Raw genomic sequence first — 23,683 nt, forward strand, 5'->3', positions numbered from 1 at the left:
TGAATGGGGCCAATCCATTAACATAATTTTTTTTTTTTTTTTTTTTTACAATAATATACCCTCAATACTGTGGATTAGAAATTAACATCCACCAACCTGCCAAATATGTATGAATATCCACCGTGGTGGGTGACATATATCAACTCAATAGCCAGTTTGGAAGGTTATGATTCATAAATCATGTCCTCCAACCAGTAGCCTCCAACATTAGAAAAACAAAGCGTAAAGAGCATAAAGAACAAAGTGTAAAGCTTAAAATTGTTGTTAAAATTAATAAAAAAAAAAAAAAAAAATACAATGAAATATTTGTATGGTATGTGTAAACAATGATGACTTATAAAACTGAAAGTTCTAATTTTAATAACTTTAAGTTTTACAATTTTGTTTCCATGATAACAATGCCCTAAATGTAAAACCCCTAAAATGACCATAAAAATAACATTCTTATTCACAGCTCAAACAATACACATTTCAACAGAAGAATTTATTTAGAGCTTAAATTCACTAACAGTACATTAGAAGTGTCTCTTTTTAACCTTGAGTATTGTTCTTTCTTTTAAAGAAAATGATTAATTAATTACCATTATGGCACAAATTCTGTTTACTGAGCAAACCAGTATTAGACCTGGGATATTATTTTGATGTTTGCTGCCTAAATCTGATTTCTGAGAAAATCTGACATGTTTTATCCAAGAAAATTATATAAATCATGCAGTGAAGATGAACTGATAAAATATTGTCAACAACAAGCAAAAAAAAATCGGAGAACAACAGGCTGTGTAATTTTCTTAGTCAATAAGCCTTGAAGAATAAAACACCTTATCCTTTATATTTTTTTATCTAGTAAATTCTATAAATATCTACCCATGAGTACAAGCCGTGAGGCTGCATATTCAGTGCTGAGCTGAAACCTGCTGACCTTACAATACACCAGTGAGTACAGACTACAAGTGTCTGGTATAGACGGACCGCAAATGTCTGACTCTGATTCTTCTACATCTGTTTTACTTGTTCAGTGAGCGACTTTGATGCAATGAGATTGGTTTTGTGTTTAAATGATATTTAAAAGATATTTGGAAGATGCTGCATGCTTTTGTGATGTGTGTGTGTGTGTGCACATACGTCCTCTCTTTCTTCTGCATCTGTCTCTTTGCTGAGGTAGCTGCACCTACTGTGACTTTGACAGAGTGTTCCCCTTGTGTGTTGCCCCTCTATGTATGTGTGTGTGCTATATCTGCACTGCAGTGCGTGTATGTGTGATGCTGGTCGAGCTATATTCATTAACAGAAGAGACCCATGAGCTTGTTTGTATATGGAAAGGAAGCTTTGGCCCTCATGGATTGTTCTGACCCTTCATCTTTGTGTTTTTGAGAGCGTGAGAGAGGCTAAACGTGATGAATGAAGTGCGGATATGCTAATAGAGCTATCATATACCGGCTTCGGCGGTGCTTGAAAATGCCATATTATGCTCATGTGTGTTTTTGAAATGGCTGTATGTGTGCACAGACTCCTGTTGAAAGCTTTGTCATGCTTATCTGGTCTAGTCGGGTCTATTTCTCTCACGTTCTCTTTCACACACGCTCTTCGTCTGCTGGTCCTTCTTGTTACACCGCTATACCATCTCTCTCTCTCTTTCTCTCTCCCTCTCTTGCTCCCCCTCTTTCCCCCCCATTTATTGTAGAGGCTGTGTGACTGGAATACTGAGTAGCTAATCATTATTCCACCAGTGAGGCACAGTTCACAGGCTGAATGTCAATTCTCTCTTTCTCTCTCCTTTTCCCATTCCCTCCTTCTCCCTATCCCACCTCCATTCCCTCATCCCTCTTCCCATTCACAATCATTCCTCCTCCTTTTCCATGTGTCCCTCCTTCCCCTCCCATTCAGTCCCTTCTCTCTCTCTCTCTCTCAGCCTTGTACCCTTGGGTTTCTGCTTGTCTCTGTAAGAATAACAAGGAAATTGTATGGAAATGAGGGTCGTATTCAAGGATTTACCATCGGTTACAGGTATTGAGCACAAGGCTTTGAAACGCCGTCATCCCAGCGCAAGATTTGTGACTCGAGTCTTATTGAAGAGTCTGTGTTCTGTTGCATCAAAAGGGGATTCTGTGCTGATGAGGCTGCGGAGCAGAGCAGAGGTGGAGAGACAGCTGTTGAATGCATATTTAGCTGTTTCACGGAAAGAGAGAGAGGGAAAGGGCGGGATGATTCTCCAGTGTGTAGACAAACAGGGCTGCAGTGAATGGGACTCCTGCTTAACAGAAGGTGCACATGACAAACCCTTAAAGAGACACAACTTGCATGTTTAGCAAATAATTAGAAGTTAATTGTTAGGATAAGTATTTTCAGTGCACTTGTGGAATCTGACTGTCAATGAAATAGCTTGTTCTTTTTTCTGTTTGTGTCAAATAATGGTAAAATAAAATACATATAATAATAATATATAGATAATATATCTAAGTCAAATTAATATATATTTGCCATTAATATAATTAACAGAAATATATATATAGAGATTATTAATGTTAAGTTATTATATTATTTATATATTAAGTTATATATATTTAACTTAACTATATTAAGTTATATGAGAGAAACTGTAGTTTTAAATTAATTTTAGAAGACGTATAACCTGTGTTAGCTTATCAGCTTGTTCTGTATACAAATACTATCAATACGTGTGTATTTTGAGTTGGTAGCATGACGTCTGCTACCTGGCGTGTGCTGCTGCGTAAAGGCACGTCAAGTGTTTTACGTTTGTGACGGTTTTCTTCACTTATCTGAATGATTGTCTGAGAAGCTAGTGATTCAATGATGCTTGCTGATATTTGCCTTTGAAAAAGGAGGAGGAGGAGGAGGAGTGAGAGAGAAGGAGAAAAGGGGTATAGGAAGGAGCAGCGAGAGAAGGAGTGAGACCTGATTGGATTGGAGGGAGAGCAGAGGAGGTATGGGGATACAATGAGCTGAGAGAGAGAGAGGGAGAGAGAGAGAGAGAGAGAGAGAAAGAGAGGGAGCGCATATGAGGAAGGGAGGGGGTTTGGAGTCAGAGTGAATGCAGCTTGCACTGCTGTGCTTTGGAATTACAGCTATGAACATTGTCTGGGACTTGAAAAAGAAAGGAAAGCAAAGGAGAAAAGGACAGAGGGTGGAAGAGAAACATTACAGAGCCTCTTGATGCTCGACGCTGAAGAGAGTGTGTGAGAAGGAAAAGAGGAGGCGCACCAGAGGAGCTTCACACGATCCTCTCATCTCCAGTTCCTGAGCAGATCGGCCTGTTGTCCCTCATCACTTGAGGTCGTCATTGGAACTGCGTCTCACCGTGTGTATCTGTGTGTATGTTTGTGTTCCACAGCTTATTCCATTATGACCATTTCATTCACAGCTCATAAAGCACATCTACAGTGTTGTGGTGGCTTGCTTTTGAAACACTGAGTGAAAGAGTATTGTCATGCCGCTGACTCTCTCTCTGTGTGTGTGTGTTGCCGGTGTGTGTGTGTGTGTGTGTGTGTTGCCGGTGTGTGATTGGTATTCTGTAGACAGTGTGCAGTGCTCCAAACAGGCTCTGCTCAGAATGGCTCCACAGAGCAGGGATTGTGTTAACCTGAGGAGGACCACTCTCACACAGGGGTGAGTTTTCAACAGCCTCTCACGCTCTCTCTAGCCCTCTGGTTTTCCTCTAGATCTCTCTGAAGTCCTCTCTTTTTTGCTTCATCTCTGTCATCCCTGTCAGATGTCCTCTGGCATCACTCTTGATGAATTTCTCATTTGCGGTTTCGTTAAATCTCAGTGCACCGTTCAGATTTTCACCCCTCTTCCCCTGTTTCTGATCTCCCTATTTTTTATTCTTCCTCCATCCTCTAGTCTGAGTCAGAGAGAGGTGACTATCTTCTTCTACTGCCACATTTGAAAGAAATTGTATCGGATGCCCCTCTCCTCTCAACTATCCCGATTCTTTCTTCATTAGTACACTGGATATATTCATTTTCTTAATCAGTATTTTATCTGGCTTTCTAGGAAAAAGATCTAAATCAAGATTTGTTTAAATGTTTTAATTGTTTTGTTAAATATTACAAAATCTGTTTTCAGAGAATATATCTTGAAGTAGGTTTCTTTACCCCCCTGGCATTTGGTTTCTTTTTTTAAACATATATTTCAATAAATGTTATATATTTATGCTTAAAACAACATCAAATATATGTGTAAGTGTAATACATTTTTAATTGGTATTCTTGTTAATTTTTAAAATCTTGATTTAAGCATAAACCTAATTAAATTGTTACATTTGACACCCCCCCACCAATATTTTCCAAGATTTTTTTTTATGTAAATCCATCACGATTTAATGAGACTTTAGCATAAAACATGGGGTCCATTGGGTAAGAAAAATAAATGTGATTCAAAAATAGTTTTGTTTCTCAAGTAAATTTATCTTCTTTTAAGATTGTTTAGATCCTTAAAACAAGACAAAGATACTGGTTAAGAAGATGATTTGTGCAGTGATTTTCCATAGTTAGTTTATATTCAGGGAGAAGGCAGAAATCTTTCCTGTTGCACACATTGGCACTGCTGCTGTTTGTGTGTGTGTGTGTGTGTGTGTGTGTGTGTGTGTGTTATATCTGTGTGGTGGACACTGTTGCTCACTGTTAACAGCCAGATCCAGCTCACTCACTCACTCACGTGTAACTTCAGTCTTTTTCACATTTTCAGTTGTGTGTGTGTGTGTGTGTGTGAAGAGAACATTGCAGCTCTTGTCTAGTGCCTCAGATGTGGATTTCTCACATTACATGAATCCAGATATTGACCCTTTTGTCTCTGTGTCTTCCCACCTGATACACACACACAGACACCCCACCAGATCTCACCTGCTCACTCTCACACTAGTGACAGTGTGCTAACATGCTAAATGCTCCCATGAGAGTATTTGTGTGTAGATGGTTGTGTATTGATCAGTAGTGTTTTAGAAAGCTTTAAAAGGTCACGATTCAGGCCTGATCATATTTTAGTGTCCATCTTCTCCTGCATCTCCCCCCACCCCTTCTAGCCTTATTAACATTTTACAAGGTTTGTGAGTCAGTAGGCCTTCAGGCCTGTGCATATAGTTTTGTGAGCATGAAGAATGACTTGTCTGTGTTGGTAGAAGGAGTGAGAGAGCAGGAGGGCTGGCGGGATGGCTGGTCCAAAGAATGGAAGGAAGGGATGGAAATAGAGAAGAAAAGAGGCAGACTTGAGTAAGACACTCCTGAGAGTGACATGTGTTATAAGTAAGAGTGACACCAATGTCAGGACTGTAACCCCTCACAGTGATCCCCTCTCATTTCTCTTCACTCTGTCCGTCTCTTCCCTTCCTCTGTCATCCTTTTGTGAATTTTTCAATTTCAGCTGTCAATTTAAAAATACTTTATTTGCATGATTATTTTGCTAAAATATAAATTTTAAATTAATTAATTTTCCATGCCAAACTCACCGCCACAATCTAGGTGGTTGCCAGGGCATTGCTTTTTGGTTTCTGAGATCTTTTTAATAGGTGTTTTATATTGTTGCGTGGTTGCTAGCGTGTTCTGGGTGGTTGCTAGGTGGTTGCTTCCTGGCCAAGTCAAAATAACCCACCCATTAATGGGACATAATGTGGTCACTTTTACAGTTTTTCAGTGAATTTCGCAGTTGAAATCCAGCTATATCAGTAGGAATCCACACAAAATTCATGGATTTGGCACACTGACCAACAGAAAGCTGCTTGCTTTCAAAGTGTCTTCTATGTGAGATGTGCTCTGTACATCAATACACTATTGGCACTAGACAATGGGCCCTTTTACCCTTGAAATCTACTAATAGGTATCATTCAATTATGTGGAATGAGGAGTGGGTTCACTTTTTTTTTTCTTTATTTCTTTTTTTTTTGAAACCATTGAAAGTGCTTGCAAATACTCAAGTAAAGTTACTTGGAGTAACATCATTTTTAACTTAAAAGTAACAAGGCAGCATGCTTTTGCTGACTTTGAGGTAAATGTTAATATGTTTTTACGGTATTTTCATGGGAGATACATACTGTTATTTTACATTATTTTAATTTAAGTTTTAGTTATGAATATAATTTTTTATGTTCCTGCACTTTATGGGTTAAATCTGTAATTGGTTTCTGAGGGTGTGCCGTTCAAATATGAATTTTGCTGCAAGAGCTGCATAACTGACCTCCCTAGTAGTTATTCTTTTATTCTGTTTCTACTCTTCTCTCACTGTCCCTCTGTCTCTCTCTTCTCTCACTCGTTGTCTCTACACCTCTCTGTGGCCTCTCCTGTCCTCTTTTTTTTTCTCTAACTGAGCATATCTCTTTAATGCAGTCCTTTTTTAAGTCTCATTCTCACTCTGCCACCATCCATGTCACTTCCTGTCCTGTCTCTCATCACTCTTTTTTGTCTCCCTTCACCCCTCTCCTCTCTTCCTCCTCCCCTTTATATCAGTCCTGCTGATGAGCGAGACACCCTCATAATCAAAGCGTGACATGGAGAATTGTATGGAAATAAGAATCTGGATAGAACAGCTCCACGCCTGGGATCCACCTTTAATTACCTTTTCCTTTCATATTTATAGAACAGTCCGTCTCACCAGAGACTTTTACGCTTTGATGAGGCTGTTATTTGACACAACCATCTACAATTAGTCATTCTGGGAACCCATGGCCAGGTCCAGATGAATCTGCTACAAATCCCTTGTCTGTTGTGTGTTTGTTTGCAGCCTTGGTAAATATTCAGTCTAATTTGAATATGCCAGTACTTTACAGCATGTATAACAAATTAAATATTATTCACAACCCATTTTTCATTTTTAAAATGATTTTTTTTTTTTTTTTTGAGTGAAACCTGATATTCAATGTGCAAAAGTATAGGGTGAAAATTCATTTAATCCAACAGCAAATTTTTGGATCATGAAAAGTACATTAGATATAAGAATAAAGCCAACTTTGAATGCTAGTTTGCTTAAACAATGCTTAACTAGTTTTGAGGCTATTGATTAATATATCCAGTTGCCTGTGTGGCCTAAGTCACATCAACAGCAAAAGAAAGACTTTTCTTTTGGGTTAAAGATTTATAAGTTATTACTTACTAAAGACCTTTTTTTTTTTTTTTTTTTTTTTTTGGAATAATGTGCTACAATGAAAAATTCACAATAACAGCAGGAACATCCATTAAGGAAGCAAATAGTTTTACACATGACTATTTGTCCCTGACATTCATAGTTAGACATCATTAGCTAATGTCAGTTCAGTCATGATACAGTACTTCACTGGTTTTATTGAATGATAATGAGGCTGAGTTTTGATTGGATATTGATTGCAATGTAATGGACTTGTCACGTTTGAGCACATCCATTCAATAACATTACATTAATTACATTGACACAGTACACTCGCTGTTATAGACTGTAATATAAATGCACGGTGTGACTGAATTGCTATTGTGAAAATATAATGTGAGCCGGGAGGTACTATAATAAGATTGTGGTTTTAGTTCAGAAAAATCAGTATAGTATTTTAAAACTCCCTTGTAGTAGAACAGTCATATCAGTATTGAAGGTTGCCGTCTGTACTACAGCATTATGAATAATTGATCATGAATATTTCTCACTGTTTTTCCTCAGGTTTTAAGCAACGCAAGGCCACGAGACTCTGATGAGGAAATTCTCTCTGGTGTCATCTCCGGCTCTGTTTGCTTCCACGGCCGTCGGAGCAGCCATAACTCGACCTGCCTACTTCCAAGAGGTGCTGTTCCTAGGAGAGAGGGAGTGTGTGGCGTGCCAAAGCTCATTCCTGAACTCCTGAAGGGAGGAGCCGTGGGAATTAGAGGGATAGCTGGATTGATGAGGGTGCTGGAGAACAGCGTGTGAGCGCTGGGCTCCATAATCAGTTCATCCTTCCAGACACTTGAGCTCTGGAGGATTTTTGCTCTGAGATTTTATATCTTTCACTATATGTTTTGAATATTTTCTAGTTTCTTTGCTCAAGTCGATGCTCCCCTTCATCAAATGTGGCAGGTGGGCCTAAGGAACAATTCTCTGTGAAACTAAAAGTAACAATGTGTAAGGTAGTGTGAGGAAAGCAGGGTAAAAGTGCTGACTGGTCTTGGAGCATTTGAGTTGGAGACTTAGAAGGCCTGTGTAGCAATGGATGAGAACTTGTGCCGTGGGTTGACAGGAAGAGGCAGCTAGATGGCAATGCATAACCGAAGCCTCTATGTGTGCACAGGAGAGTGCGTTTGTGTACGACTATGCATGCAGGAGCATGTGATTGTTTCTTGGAGTGCAGAATTCTGAGAATTGGCCATTATTGCCGCTCCCTCCTATTTTTGTGCTGGAGCCGGGAGGGTCAACATTAACAGCGAGAGAGGGAGAGGGACGGATACAGCAAAATAAATAAATAAATAAAATATAACAGTGACACTTCAATTTTCTGTCACCATTTTGGTGCCCATTGGTGGAGTTCTTTTTCCTCTGAGTGCTTGAGCTTTGTAAAAAAAAAAAAAAAAACTACTTTTGTCCCATCAAATGGATTATTATAAGAATCACAGCTTGTGAAGGGCTCTCAGATGGATCATTTCTAGCTGGAATACCTTCTCCTTTGCGACTCTCCACACCACTCCATTTCTGTGACTTTCAACCTGTCATCCTAGAAGACGTGTTGCGATTCTCCAGAGGACTGCGTTCACTTGTTACCACAGCAATCCATGGCATCCTGTTCCTGACGAGGTCCGCTTCATTCTGTGAGTATTTTTATTCCTCTGTGAGTGTATGTGCAAAAGTGAGCATTTAAAATGAATCTGTAACAGTTGTTTAGGCTTAAAAGGCTTTAAGCTTGTTGTTTGTTTTGCCGGTCATGTAACCTGACACGCTTAAAGTGATCGTACATGTGATTTTGCTTTGCAGACAATATGAGCTTTTTATCGCTGTGACGCCCACCTTACTCTGTCACTGCCCATTAGACTCGTTTGTTTTGTTTTCTCTTGTGTAACCCTCATAGTGTAAGGACTGGGACAATCCGACTCCCTCCATCACCTGAAAGCGAATAGGGATGTGCCCTTAAACAGCCCAGTGAACTATGAATAACATCAGCACACACTCCCACCGTATGCACTTCCCACGGTGCTCTGCGGGACTGAATATCCTCTTCTGAGTAAATGGAGTGCATTTATGGGTTTTTGTAGGCAGGCATGTAATAGACCTATTTGATCTTCTTGTTCGCATTTGGGATCCAGATTGGAATGTGAGAAAAGTGTAGCAGAATCTGAATTACTAGAATAACCTTAAATTTGATGTTAGATGTGTCGTCACTGAATGCAGAGCACAGAAAATGAATGAGATTTGAGATGTATGCTACTGCTCAAAACATTTGAAGTCAGTTTCTTATGCTCACCAAGGCTGCATTTATTTGATCAAAAATATTGTGAAATATTATTAAAATTTAAAATGGCTTTCTATTTTAATATATTCAGTGTCACATCTTCAGAAATCATTCTAATATGCTGATTTGGTGCTCAAGAAACATTTCTTCGTATTATCAGTGTTGCTAAAAGTTTTTAATTACATAATATTTTTGTGGAATATGTGATAAAGAAACTTCAGGATTTATGTTATTTATTTATTCATTTTATGAATACAAAGTTCAAAAGAATAGCATTTATTTGAAACAGATTTTGCTGTAACATTGCAAGTCTTTACTGTCACCTTTAATCAATATTATGTGTTCTTGCTAAAGAAAAGTATTAATTTCTTTAAAAAGAAATATTCTGACCCCAGACTTTTGAAAGGTAGTGTTTTTTGGGACATTTTTTGCTATTATTGGATTGGACAACTGACTAGAGACAGAAGGTGAAAGGAAAGAAAAAGTGAAGAAGGACCTTGAGGCAGAATTTGTCTGAAGCTGTGCTGTGCAATTTGGTGGAACACTGCAGTCTATGGCTCAGATAAATATTATGATGCTTTTATGGTGCTTAAGCTTTATTTTTGATTCCTTGACAGCTTAAAAACAACAACAACAACAACAACAAAAAACATGACAAGCGCATAGTCTATGTAATCAGAATATTCTTCAAAAGTTCTTTTGTTCTTCATAACATCATAGAGGTTTGAAATCACATTGTGGGTGAGTAAATAATGACAGAACGTTCATTTTTGGGTGAACAATCCCTTTAACATCATATTTTTAAATGAAAACTAGAGGCGTTATGTAATCTCCTCAGTGTGTGACTGCTCTCCACAGGTTTAGCAAATCCTTTTTGACATAATGGATATGTCTCTGTGAACAACGACAGCTTTTAGCCAAGCTCTATCCAACTTTACAAGGTTGACGTCCATCTTTGGTTGCTGGTGCACATATGTGCATGTTTTAAGGCCTTTTTAGTTACTGATGCTTAATTGACATTACTGTCACCTATCCAGAGTCTGAATGCACACTGCAGCGGCTGCTTTGACGTCAGCCTGTTCTGTTGCCATGGCAGAGGACTATTGTTACTTCTGTCTGGGCTACAAATATTGGGAGAGGCACTGGTGTCCAAAACCATTATGAGAGGTTAGACTGCACTAAAATAAAATGATCAGCAATAAACCTCTGCAGATTTGTTAACAGTAGGCAGCAGCTCCTTAATATCCTCATTCATATCCTGTAATAACCTGCCAATTGTTATTAGTTAAGTTACATTATTTCACATGTTCACACCATTATAAGATAATGCAGGAAGATCATTCTGGTCTTATTAGTGTGCAGATAGAAAAGATGAATGTAGCCTACTTGGAATAAACTACAAAGCTAGTAGGATTTCTAAGTGTCTCAAATATGAGGCCCTGCCTGGACCGATACATGTCTATGTAATACTGCCAAAAAAGATTCAGTGAGAATATCCCTCAATATAAACCAGATTTATTTCTACCTGTTTGGAGAACCTACTGCAAAGTAATATTCACTGAAATTGGAAAGGCCAAGCAAGGAAATAAAACTGTGATTGTCGCACAGGAGGACATGAGAAGGGTTCAACAGCGGGGATGAAAAAACAGCTTTATTGTAATGTCAGAGAGATCTCTAGCAGAGCTGTTTCTGGCAGCAGTGAAGAGAGAATCGCTAGATCTTCACTGAATGGAGCTTAGTGTGGTTTGTTCTTCAAGCCCTTGAAGGTTTGTTCGAGTTATGTATTGTTCGGAAATGCGCACAGATCACAAGCCCCCCAGATCAACAGTTGCTGAGTGCAGTGTTAGACAGTGAATGGCAAGAATGTAATGACCTCACCGAAAAGTCGACATCACAAATATGACATCAGTTCTAGTTCATTGGTCCACTGGAAGCAGGATCAATTGTATTGATCTGAAATAAGAGCTTGTCAGGCATATTTGTGCATAAGTGTTTGGGTCCATGTGTGAAAGAGATTAAAAAACTCCTGGCTCAGTGATTTTTAAGGACACTGGGGAATGCATTTTCATGTCCTTCTTATAGCCCACCGTGTTCCTGAGTTGATAATATGCCGTGCTGCACGTGAGTATGCAAAATGTGATGAATGGTGTGGCATATTTACTAGTTTCTAGTGCATTGTTGTGCTGTACCGAGCCACAATGTGCTGAGTATAGCATAAAACAAATACTTGGTTTGATTGATGATAATACCAAGAATAACACATGAAATATATAAAAGGAAAAATGCTGATGGATGATGCACAGAATAAAAAGTGTCTAAATTACATGATTTCAAACTAACAGTAGACTCAAAATCAAAAACAATGTTTGTATTATATTCCAGTATGTCGGTAAAACTGTTTCAATTACATTTTCAATTGTCTCTGGAAATTGAAGGTCTCTATGTGTGTGTCCGTGTGTATAGCTACCAGTACTCAGTGTATTTTTCACAGTCTTGTTTTGTTCAAGCATTGGTAGACTTGTTTATTGAGTCCCAACAAGTGATCAGTTTCTGAGAGTGTTTTGATCTGATTCAGAAAGCGCAATAAAACCTCAAGCTCTGCTGAGCTATTTGCACGAAAGCTTTTATTACAACTCATTTCCTCCGACACTCGCGATCATTTAGCCATTAAGCTTCTAATATTTATGTATGAGTGTGTCACAGTCAGAAGTCAAGGATGCACTTTAAATAAAAGAAAAAAAGAAACATGCTTGGTTCTATGTACTACCATTGGAGAGAATTATTTTTTTATTTTTTATTTTTTTGAGAGCAAAGATGGGATTGCAACCTTTACTGGTATACATTTTTGGAAAGGAAAAAGAAAATGACTGCAGATGTTGTTTCAGACCTTTTTAAAGCTTTCTTCATGACTGTAATGATACCCTTTAACCCCCTCCAGAAAGATGTAATGTTGAAGAGGGGAAAAAACATTCTGAGTCATGGTAATACTTTTGAAGTGCTGTTGCTTTAAAGAAAATACAGTGGTCACCCTCTGCTTTTCATTTCCATTTCTTTTTTTTGCTGTTTCATTCGTTTAGAACTGGGACAATTAGGTAGTGTCACAATTAAAATCAATCTTCCATTAAGGACAAGTGGCTGTGCCTGTCTGCGGCTCTTACCTGTAGGCCCTCATTTCAGCCCTTCTCTGAAAAGGATCCATCTTTATTAGTCCTTCACACTGCAAAATCAATGGCAGCCCTCTCTCATAAGAGCACAGAGCTTGGGTGAACTCGGGTTCTCACGTCTCCGCAGTTAGGCCTCAACCATCTCAGCCTACATAAGACAAGCCACTCAGAGGAAAGCCGTACAAAGTGCAGGAAATGGCTTGAAAAGCAAATTAAATGTGGGGTAGTGGATCATACAGTGAAGCTTCTAGGATTTAGAAAAACTGAAGCTCTCTTTAGATGCTCTTCTTATGCAAAGGCTATTACAAGGTATTTAATTATGCTGCATTATAATATACCTTTTATTTTATTTTTGGTCAAATAGTCAATTAAATTATATTAAATTTCATTAATAACATTAATTAAACCTGTTATTTTATTCAAAAACACATTAAGCATGCAGTTTATTGGATAATACCTCTCTGATGATAAGCACAGTTTGGATTTTCTGAATTAAAATGAATTGTATATATATTTTCTTGTGGGGAATATTGCATGTGTCCTTTGTGGAGAAGGCAATCCCATTTGAGTCAAGATGCTGCCATAGAAGGGAGCTGCCTATGTAGGCAGTGAGAAAACTCACCAGTTCAACAGTGGAATCTAATGGCTAAATTACACAAGCTGACTTTCTTAGTTGGACAGAGTGTCCAGTGGTTGTTCACCTATCTCTCATTTTTGACCCAAAGCAATATGTCTCACTGATTAAGCATCAAGAGAAAAGCCATGACATCTCACAGATGGAAAAACTCAACATTCCAGCACAACCTTCACTGTACTTTTTCTCACTGGAAATTGGGCACATTCACAATTTAGGGTGTATAAATTTAGCCATCCATTTCAGTTGTATCTAATTTTGATATGACCTGTGCATGTGATGGTTTTCACCTTGCACTTGTTTTAAGGCTCTACGGTAAACAATGAAAAGCTAATGGAACTGTCTTGGCAGGTGGTTTTGGGCCTGGCAGGGGCAGGAGTAATTTGCAGGTTCTGTGAGCATAGTCTCAGGGAGCTTCTGACTGGACAGTCCTTTGAAGTGCCTTGCATTGGCATCTAATAAATAAACATGAGCTGTGTTTGCTTTCTAGTAAAGCAGCGGGAGCAATGGGCACATGCTCAGATGTGTTTGCTACTGTCCCTGTGTTTGCTGGAATATATTACATTAGATACTATGTACACATGTCGCAGTTTGCCTCTATTAAAGGGGTCATATGATGTTGCTAAAAAGAACATTATTTTGTGTATTTGGTGTAATGCAATGTGTTTATGTGGTTTAAGGTACAAAAAAACACACATATTTTCCATATAATGTACAATATTGTTGCTTCTCTATGCCCCGACTTTCTGAAATGTGTCGTTTTTACAAAGCTCATCGTTCTAAAAAAGCAATGTATACGCTGATTGGCCGGCTATCCAGTGCGTTGTGATTGGTAGAATTCCTCAAGCATGTGACGGAAATGTTATGCCCCTTAACATACTGTGGTGCCATCTCCCAGCACGATGAGACAAAACCAATAAAACCCATTACAAACGAGGCATTTGTTGCATCCAGTGGGGACATAATTACTGATTATAATGACTATTTATTGTCTTTTTACGCATTGCGTATCACACTGCATAAACATAAAACCATGTCTGCATTTGTGATCTGAGAAACAACAAACAACAAGCACTACTCCACACTGCGCAAAACTCGTTTGAAGCGTTTGAATCATCAGTTGCAAATTCTTTGAATATAAAAAAAACATACTTAAAGGCTGTGAGTCAGAAGCGCGAGACTGTCCTTGCAAAGTTGGAACTGTCCCACTTAATAAAAAACAGCCTTTGTGACGCATTGCAGGCTACTGGTTCAGAAAACAGTCCTCATCCTCCATAAAATGCGCTGCACACATCTGAAAACTTGGGTTGAACTGTTCTGGAACAGTGTTGTAAATACAACTTAACCACTGATTTCTAGTTGTCTCCTCTTTTGGAAGGCCAAAGTAGTTTTGCTTTCACAACGAAACACACAGTGTCTAAACGACAACAGCGAGAATAAAAGTCACATAATAAAAGTTTTGAGTCACATCCTTTTAATGAATCATTTGATCCAGTTCAAAAGATCAGTCTGAATGATTTTCTTAAAAATCAGGCTTAACTGGTTCTTAAGTTAACTGACTTAAAGGGATACTCCACCCAAAAATTTTAATTCTCCCTTCATGCCATCCCAGATGTATGAGAGTTTCTTTCTTCAAATGAACACAAACAAAGATTTTTAGAAAAATATTCCAACTCTGTGAGTCCGGAAAAGAGGAATCTGCACATTATTCAAATTTTGTAGTTTCTAACTATTGAACAGCGACCAGAATGTGCTTCAAATTGATCTTTTTGTTCCATGAAAGAAAGTCATACAGATTTGACATAAGGTTGAGTAAATGATGACAGAACCATAATTTTGGGTGAACTATCCAGTTAACATCATTCCTCCTCAGAGCGAGAGGAATCATCTTCATACGAGGCACTGTTTTGGTTTTTCTTGAGTAAATGTCAGAGTATTCTAACAGCTTTCATAGAGCCTATGGCCTCACAGCAAGGTCAGGGTATGCTCTCTCCTCATGATTAAGTCTCCTTGAAGTGATATGAGCTTGTGTGTTTTCTTTCCAGTATCCGACCGCAGTACTGTTAATCCATTCACAATGATGTTTCATCATCTTTGTCTCACTTTAAAATACAGTCAACCCTCCACTGACAATCCTTTAACAGTACAGTGGTCTTCCAGCACTGTGTGTTTATAAGCTTTCAGAAAAATTGTGTGTGTGTCTAGCTGTCCATCAAATTACTAAAGTAGTTAAATGGTCTAGGCGTATGTCACAAATGCTTGAGTTGACTCTTCCTGAACACCATGTTCTGACGGTTTTCCCCTCAGGTTAATAAGCAGGTTGTTGGTGTTCACAGTATGCTGTTTTTTGATTGCAAACAGCTGGGCATGTCTAGATCGCATGAGGACCTCCGTCATCGATTGACATTTGCCACCCCGTGAGGCCCAGACTGCTGTCCCACCACGTTACGGACACGACCACAGGGTTCGACAATCCAAGTTAAGTGGTGCAAATGTGTGAGGTGGCGACTTCTCACCGCCGATCTGCTCTTTAATTAGCCTGGCCCATCAGCGTGTGCCCGCACTGAATTATTTATCCTTGTGAGGCATTAGCACGCAAGGTGGATTCATTTTAATGACACAGAGAGGCCAGCGAGCGCTTCTGGAAGTGTAGTAAGGCTATCCTTTTCCTCTTTCCTATAATTTTCTGTCTCTAATTCCTCCTCTTTACACACATCAAAGTCTTATTTCAGATGTGTAAGTTGAATCCATGTGAGGCTGGATGTATCCGTGCTGAACACTACAAAGAGAATGTGGCGTTTTGACAGATTTAGCTGTAGGAGTGCTCGTTTTGATGGGTTAAAGCTTGAGTCTGTATAAAGCTGGTGTAGATGGTAAAGACTTAGACAGACATCTTCATTTTAGATCTGGTGTTGGGAAGGATACTTTGAAAGAGCCTGTCCTCCAACAAAAAACGACCATATAGGTCGTTTGTGCAAGCACCTTATTAAGACCTATTTTTACGTTTTAACGTTAAGCGGCCTCTAGAGGGCGTAAAAATAATGACAGTATCGCGTTGCGTATGTCGTCATGAATTGACGTATAACGTCATTACCAATCAAAAACGCACGTTTATTTAAATGCAATGTGTGGACTTTTTACACCGATCTCACAGTAATTTGTACATATTTTACTAGGAGGCTTATTCGTTCGAATGACCACACCTAACCCCACCCCCTAAACCTAACCCTCACAGAAAATCATGCTAAATTATGATTTTTTGAGCATATACATTTTACGTGCACGTCCATTCTCTGGGATCGAACCCATGATAGCATGATTGCATATCAAGGTATAACGCAATAATCTACCAACTGAGCTACACGAAACGCAAATCACGGTGCAAATAAAAGAGTACAAAAACATTAATATGAACACGACCTTTTGCCGATAGGGGCGCAATTGTAGTATACGCTCTGATGGGTCGTATTTCAGGGATTTGGACAAACGACCTATACGAGCGCATTATTATGATAAAATGTTGATTTGAAACTGTAGCTTGGCAAGCTGCTCATGTTTTAAAGCAGTGAAACTACAGTCATGTTACTTTTTGATGATATACTGTATAGCTAACTGTACTGTAAGCTGTGAAACAGTCTGAGATTTAATGATGTTCAATCAGTTGCCACGTTATTTGCAGCCACTTGCATTTTTGTCTAATTTCTTTAAATTTTCAGCAAAAAACATTAACCTGATGGGAAAAAGCTATTTTAGCTCATCAAAATCCAGAATTCTGTGTGCAAAAAAATTGATCAATGTGTTCAACTGTCCTGCTGTATTGAACAGTTCTGCGTTAGTTAGTTTTTTTTTTTTAAGAATTTCTTAGTAACACAGCACTTTAAAAAATGTTTTCACAGGTAACCTGAAATGTGCATCAATAAGTTATCTCAAGAGTCAAACTAAATCTAAATACAAATTAAAGTTAAAAGTTCTATACTTTTTTGTTTGTGTGCGCTGTACAGGTCTGGTATAAAGAATGTTTTCTCTCAGCTGGCCAAAATGTCCGCCCAATAGAGAATTTTTTTTCTCAGCAAGAAAAAAATTTGAGGGATCATTGGAAGTAACCTATTGTCTTTCCAACCTGTTTGCTTGCACACTGTTTGAGAGAGACTTGGCTACTCAATCATTTTACATTAAGCGTGTAAGACATAGTGAAATAACCACAATTGATTTTAGTAATTAAACACACACTGGTCACTACTCTTAATGTCATTAAATCTAATTGCATAAATACATAATGATCAGATGATTTTTACTGCAAATCAACACATAAAATTGTCAGAAATCACCACAATTACAATTTTGATTCATTTAATTCAATTCATTCATTTTTGGCTGTAAAAATCAGCAAAATGTTCTGTGAAACCCTGGTGGCTCTGACTAAACTACAATGAAGTTACTTAACATACTTAACAGTGTAAATAAAAGTCATATATTGGTTCATTCCACTACATTTACTGTGATAAGCAAAATCATATACACACTCAAATCTGTTTTTTTGTTTTTAAATCGATCCGTTAACATGAATTGTAAGAACAAATCAATGGACTTGAATAAAAACCTGTTTGTGTAATGCAATGTGGTAGCATTTTGTTATGCTACTTTGCTTATTGTTGGTAGCTTTTACCTAAAAAAAGTATTTTTAACTACTGTCTAAACTACTGAAAGATATAGTTAGTAGGGATGTCTTCATGAAGATGCAGTTCTGCACTAATACTGCAAATCTATCTGTAATATAAGCGCTGATTATAAACTCTTCCCTCACTACCTCTTCATGTTCTAATTTAAATCTCAATCCCTACTGTTTCTTCCCCTCCAGCACTCTCCTCTCCTCACATTCATCTCCCCTCATCACATGCCTCAGCTACCGTTGTTATCTTTATCTGTCTTCCTTTCTGTCACCTTCCAAACATCCCTGCACACACTCACACTCATACATTATATCTGTTTTATTCTGCTGAGAAACTGATTTTGTGGTTCAGTAAATTCAGGAGGGAAAACTTAGTACTTTCCAAACTAAATAATTCAGTTCAAGCGTGAATATGAATATTTTAAGGACGATCTAAATGTTTTGAATTGTTTGGCTGTCATGGCATTTTTTTTTATTCACACATTTTGTTGTCACTTGTTTTGTGATGCCTGGAGTTCATTCACGTGGAATTCAACACAATATAATTGGCACCATTTACAGTTTTTCCCTTCACATAGTAAGACAATTTACCATTAACAAGTTTTTAATGTTACATTTTTGCAGTCTTTTAGACTTAAAAATGAGTCACGTTCATAGTCTTTTTACAATGCCTTTGAACACACTTCAGAATCTACATCTGTAGCTACACATTACACAATACCTCATATTACATTTACAATTCACTTTCTTCCTCTGAAATTTTTGTGAATGTTGTTAATTTTTTCAGTGTACAACAAGATTTCTGTTTGCTTACATTGACACTGAGTAGCTGAGTAAAAAAGAAAATAATGCACATTCATTGCTCTTTGAGCTTTTGTAAAACAAAACCACAGTTTTCATTCATTTTTTTTATTCTGTTCCCCACCTGCCGCTTTCCTCCCTTTTCTCCTTCACTCTTTTCAACATCCCATTTGCATGTTTGGTGAGAGGGTTTATTGAAGTGTAACCCCGTAAATGAGCTCATCGTGCATCACTGGCACATATGTGACAGGCAGCCATGGAGCGACACATGGAGCAACCTTGCTGTGTGTTTTTACTTTTCCTTTACTCATTCCCAGCTCCACTCATCCTTTCTCTCTGTATCATGCTGTTTTGTACCCTGATGTTCTCAGGGTTCATAAATAATTTTTTTGCTGCACAACATTTCTCACACAATTTCTGTCTCTCCCTCACTGGGCCCATCTTTCTCTCTTTCTTGACCCTATTTATTGAGATTGAGGAGGCTGTTGTTGCCCCATGGCTCCAAACTGTGGTGTAACAGAGAGAGAGGCAGTAAATCAAGATGAAGGGAAAACAGAACCCTCTTATTTGGAGTGCCCTCCTCTCCTGAATTGTCTGTCCTTCACCTCTGTTCTGCAGAGGACGGTGGGAGATGATGGGGGTGAAAGAATGTGGAGCAGTTGGAGTAAAATATTTAACAAAAGGAATTGAGATAAAAAGAGAATGTAGAGAGCACTGTGAGAGCAGCATGACGACACCTGGGCATGAATGAGCTGTTTAAAGGGACACAAAGAAAGGTGAATGGTATAGTGATCTCGAGTGTGTGTGTGTGTGGGACCAGATGTCCCGAAAGGATAGTTTAACCTGAAATCAGCTGCAATGTGGGGAGCAGCTAACAGTGTCCAGGAGGAAAATGGCCTAATAAAGTATAATTAATGTCTGTAAAGTATAAATATTGTGTGATGGTTTGGTATATGGGTAGAGGTAAGAAATATTATTAGCTCAGGAGCTGTAAAAATTAGAAGCGTCATGCAAATTCAAACAAGCACATGTCCACTCAGATGATTGAGCCAAGTGGATTTTGAATGCAGCGTTATAGATATAATAATAATCATAATAATAAAAAAAAATGTATTTTAAGTGTTTCTCTAAATACTGGGACTGAAATTAGACTTTCATATTTGGTTGAAAGTCTAGTGAGCAAATATGGCTAATATTATATAATATTATATTAAAAAATATCAAATAAAAAAAAATACAATACAATAAAATAAAATAAAATAAATTAATTAAATATAATTAAATCAAATACATATAAAAAATAAAAATGTAAAAATATATAGTTTAGTATTTATATAGTATAAGATTTTTTTTTACAATGTTTTTAGAGAAATCTCATGCTTGCCAATTTACAATTTAAAATAACCTTTCTTTTTTAATTTGTATTAAAATGTAATTTATTAATCTAATAGCAAAACTGAAATTTCATCAGTAATAACTCCAGACGCAGTGTTGCATGATCCTTCACAAATCATTATAAAACTCTGATTATTGCTGCTTAATATTTTTGTGGAAATTGTGATACATTACATTTTTCAGGATTCTTTATAATAGAAAGTTGAAAAGAATTTATTTGAAATACAGTTCAACAACTCCGTTTGCACTGTGCTCTTCCGTTATTGACAAGAAAAGTTTTCTTTTTACGTTTATTTTACATTCATCACTGATGGGAAAAGTGTACTAAGGAAGGCTTTGAGCCTAAACAATTGTGCCTTTTTTTTTTCCATCAGTGATGAATGTAAAATAAAACGTAAAAAAAAGACTGTTCACTTGAGTGCACATCATAATTTCCTATTTATTTGAAATAGAAATCCTTTGTAACATAAATGTATTTCAATCACTTTCGATCAATTTAATGCCTCCTTTGTGATAAAACAATTTGTGATTTTGAATAATTCCTCATTGCTAGAAGAATAACTTATAAATAATAACTCTGATGGTTTTCTTTTTTTTAAATGATGTTTCATCTTGCCTAGGACACCATGTAAGCCAGGACCCCTTCAAAAAAAAAAAGAAAAAGAAAAAAAGGTGCATGACACCCTTGCCCACCATGACAGGAAAACAAATGTGTATGTGTTTTTAAAACTATGTTAGTGTGTTGCAGCAGTCTTGTTCCTTGTGTCCTTCTCTGACTCTGCCATTATGTTTGTGTGTGTGTATGTGTGTGTGTGTGTGTGTGTGTGTATTGCAATATAAAAAAAAATAAATAGATACCACAACTGAAAGAAAACAAGTAGAAACAAGAGTATAGAGTCTGTGGGGAGAATCTGTGTGTGTGTGTGTGTGAGGCTTGTTCTCTCGTCCTCTAACGGTGAGCAGAACTGAAGGCCTGCAGCAGCAGCAGTGACACAGGAATTTACATATGTTAACAATGAGGAAAAAATTATTCAATTCACAAATGGCCAACAAAAAGAACAACCTTACATAGCCTGTAAAGACAATCACTCTCTCTCTCTTTCTCTACAGCTCTCTGTTTCAATCCTGCTATACTGTGGCTGATCTCTTTTTTTAATGAGCCTCTACTATCCTCTAACATGAACAAATCTCTCTCTCCCTCTCCCTCTCTCCCTCTCTCTCTCTCTCTCTCTCTCTCTCTCTCTCTCTCTCTCTCTCTCGTTTTGGTTAAGATTTTCTCAGTTTTCATGTTTGATGTACTTTATTAGCATGACAAATATTTGTACATTCACATTGCCAAAGTGTTTACAGCTGAGCTGCATAGAGATAAAACAGTGAATGTAAAAATTAGGAAAAGGGAGGGAAGAATAAAATTTACAATGTATCTCTCTCTCTCTACATTGTAGTCAAGGGTCTGTCTGTCTCGCTGCACTGTAACAAGAGTGTTGGAGGTCTGTCTCTCTCTGTTTTGCTGTGGTTGATGGGCTCTCTGGGTGGCACGTTGCATGGCAGGTGCCAGTCTGAATCTTAGTCATCACTGTTATTTTGCGCTGATTGCACGTGTTATTGTAGCTAATTAAAGACTGATGGGCATTAAATATTTAGGTTGCTGTATAATTAGCTCACTGAAGACAGCTATACCAGGGGCTAGGCCCACTCACATTCACAGATAGATCTAACAGAGTGACATAAAGCAACACACGCCCTCTCTCATATTTTCTTCTTCACACTAACAATATTTTACAACACTTTCCCACTTATGGAGGAAATGACTGAAAGAATTCCGGCAACACTTGCAGGTCACTTGCATGTTTTTGTGAGTGTTGTAATAGAAGTTTGACCAGTTAACAGTATTATTAGGCCTACTCATGAGGTTAAATATCTTAAATATGAATTTAAATAAGACTCATAGCTTGTCCGCTAGGTATTTTTTTATGTTTGTTTCTTTACTTTTACATGTCATATTTCTCAGGCTTAAAAATGTTGCTTTTATACACTACTGTTCAGAAGTTTGGGGTCAGTAAGATTTTTTTCTTCTTTTTTTTTTAATGAAATTAACACTTTTATTCAGCAAGGAAATGCATGAAATTGATCTGAAGTGACAGTAAAGACATTTATAATGTTACAGAAAATTTCTATTTCAAATAAACATTGTTCTTTTGAACTTTTTATTCATCAGAGAATCTTGAAAAAAAAATATAGCATTTTCCACAAGTAGCACAACTGTTTTAAACATTGATAATAATCAGAAATGTCTCAGCAAATCATATTAGACTGATTTCTGAAGGATCATGTGATACTGAAGACTGGAGTAATGATGCTGAAAATTCAGCTTTGCATCACAGAAATAAATTAAAATTTAAAATATATAAAATAGTTTTAATTTGATGTTAACTGTTCACTTCATCTATAGGCCATTACACAAATGTCCTGTTTCTCTCAATCATTCTTACACACTTACTCGCATAGTCCCTGATGTCTCTCACCCACCCAAACAGATCTCATTTGGTTCATTTAATCATGTATTTAAAAACATGACCTTGATTTCTATATTTCACAGAGCATCTGATCTGCCGGCCCATTTTAAAATGAAATATCAGATACATTAAACCCTGGTGTTCATAACGAAGCAGCCACAGTGAGATGCTTCTGTAGGAGGAGACTTTAAAATTGTGAGTAACTTTTATGTGATTACGTCTTTCACAGCTCGAGAAAACGCTAACCTCTGACTCACGCAATGTTAACTTAAATCCTTTCCAGGATATTTTTCACAGTTCTTCTGCTGGCTTCAGCCAAAGTAGAGGACTGCAGTGTAAATATTTGAGCAGTTTATGAATGAGCGTTTTAAAAATCATAGACAACTCAGAGCTATCTCTAAGGACTCGCAGATTATACATATTCAAAAACCTACACTTGAACAACTACTAAAACATTAATTAACAAAATACTTAAGAAAACACACACACACACACACACACACAGTGTACAAGTGTTAAATTGGTAGCTGCCAGAAACCTGTGTGATTTTTTATTTTTTCATTTAGTTTTCCACCATTTGAACCGTAACCACAAATACTCTTAGAGAATTATTCTTCTCAATAAGAAAAGGGGAAGTGCTGTATAATCACCTCAGGGCCTGAAAAAGAGGGTTGGTCGTAAGATGTAACACAACAGGAAAGAAACTCGCTTGTAACTTCTTCATACAAACACACCCGCATAAAGGCACATCCACACATGCTGCTCTTTGTTCTGTTGCTCTACAATCCACTGTCACTTCTTTCGGAGGGTTTGATGGAGTGTCAGTATACCTTTTTCAAACAGAGAAGTGACTCCAGCCTTTCATGTTGCTCTCTCACACGCTCTTCCTCTGTCAGCATGCATTTTTTAAACCTGGAAGTGTGTCTGTACTTTCATGTGCTTCTCTCCAGCCCCCCCCACCTCGGGCTGAATCGCACCCACTGGAGTTTAATTTCTGCTCTTGTGATTTTGACCCCCTCAACTCTGATCTCTCTCTCTATATCTGTGTCCATCGCTCTCCATCCCTTTCTTTCTTTCCACATGAGGAAGCTGAAGTGTACCTTGTTGCACATAGTC

At 37.7% G+C, this 23,683-nt stretch overlaps 1 protein-coding gene across 1 annotated transcript in view; it reads left to right on the top strand.

Moving 5' to 3' along the window:
- The first annotated feature begins 2,683 nt into the window (after window positions 1–2,683).
- LOC109060148 (glutamate receptor ionotropic, kainate 5-like) overlaps window positions 2,684–23,683 on the top strand; it is a 54,051-nt gene continuing 33,051 nt past the window's right edge. Inside the window, exons 1-3 of the mRNA XM_042772084.1 lie at window positions 2,684–3,316; window positions 3,534–3,624; window positions 7,633–8,750. The gene's annotated coding sequence lies outside the window, so the exon portion shown is untranslated. The remainder of the gene's footprint in view (window positions 3,317–3,533; window positions 3,625–7,632; window positions 8,751–23,683) is intronic.

This window comes from Cyprinus carpio, chromosome A16, assembly GCF_018340385.1.
Source record: "Cyprinus carpio isolate SPL01 chromosome A16, ASM1834038v1, whole genome shotgun sequence".
Lineage (NCBI taxonomy): Eukaryota > Metazoa > Chordata > Actinopteri > Cypriniformes > Cyprinidae > Cyprinus > Cyprinus carpio.